We start from the raw sequence: 717 nt of genomic DNA, 5'->3' as shown, positions 1-717 counted from the left end.
ATCAAGCGACCTAGCAGTCCGTCTCTTTATTTATTTATTTGTTTGTTTATTTATTTATTTTAATGTTAAAATATGCACCTTCTTTAGGGGTACAAACTAGTGTGTATACTGTAAGAAGCTGTGACCGAGGAGTTCTTGCTGTGTGTACCCTGTGCACCCAGCCCATCAGACCTCTTGCCCTGTCCTTCCTCTGGAGTTTACTGTCCTGTCTGCTGGTAGAGCTGTCTCCCAGCCCACTTCAGACCCAAATAGCTTGGTTAGCTTAATCTTTTTAACAGTAACTTGGCTTACGGCCACTGAATGGGGCAGCTCTGCTGGCAGATCTGGGGCAACATTACCCAATTTAACCATTCTGTAATTCTGTGAACATCACCATCAGGTGGGAAGAGGAGGTTGGAAGAAGCAGCTAGCAGAGCTGAGCATAGGATGTCCATCCACAACCCACGTCGCTCTGACCCACAGTGGCAGTCCAACTCCCTGCTCCCTGTTCTGTGACAATTGAAGCCAGTCGGATTGATACAGCCCTGATCGGTCCGTGGCTCCATGAAGCCACCCTGTTCCTGGTGCCAGCTCTCATGCTCATATGACCCTCAATCACCCAGTCCATGTCACTAAATCAGCAAAAAACTTTCACTTCCTTTATTTTATTTTATTTTATTTTATTTTATTTTATTTTATTTTATTTTATTTTATTTTATTTTTCCTGAAGTTTTTTCC

The sequence above is a fragment of the Cygnus atratus genome, chromosome 1, assembly GCF_013377495.2.
Source record: "Cygnus atratus isolate AKBS03 ecotype Queensland, Australia chromosome 1, CAtr_DNAZoo_HiC_assembly, whole genome shotgun sequence".
In the NCBI taxonomy this organism is placed as follows: Eukaryota; Metazoa; Chordata; class Aves; order Anseriformes; family Anatidae; genus Cygnus; species Cygnus atratus.
This window is presented reverse-complemented; position numbering follows the sequence as displayed.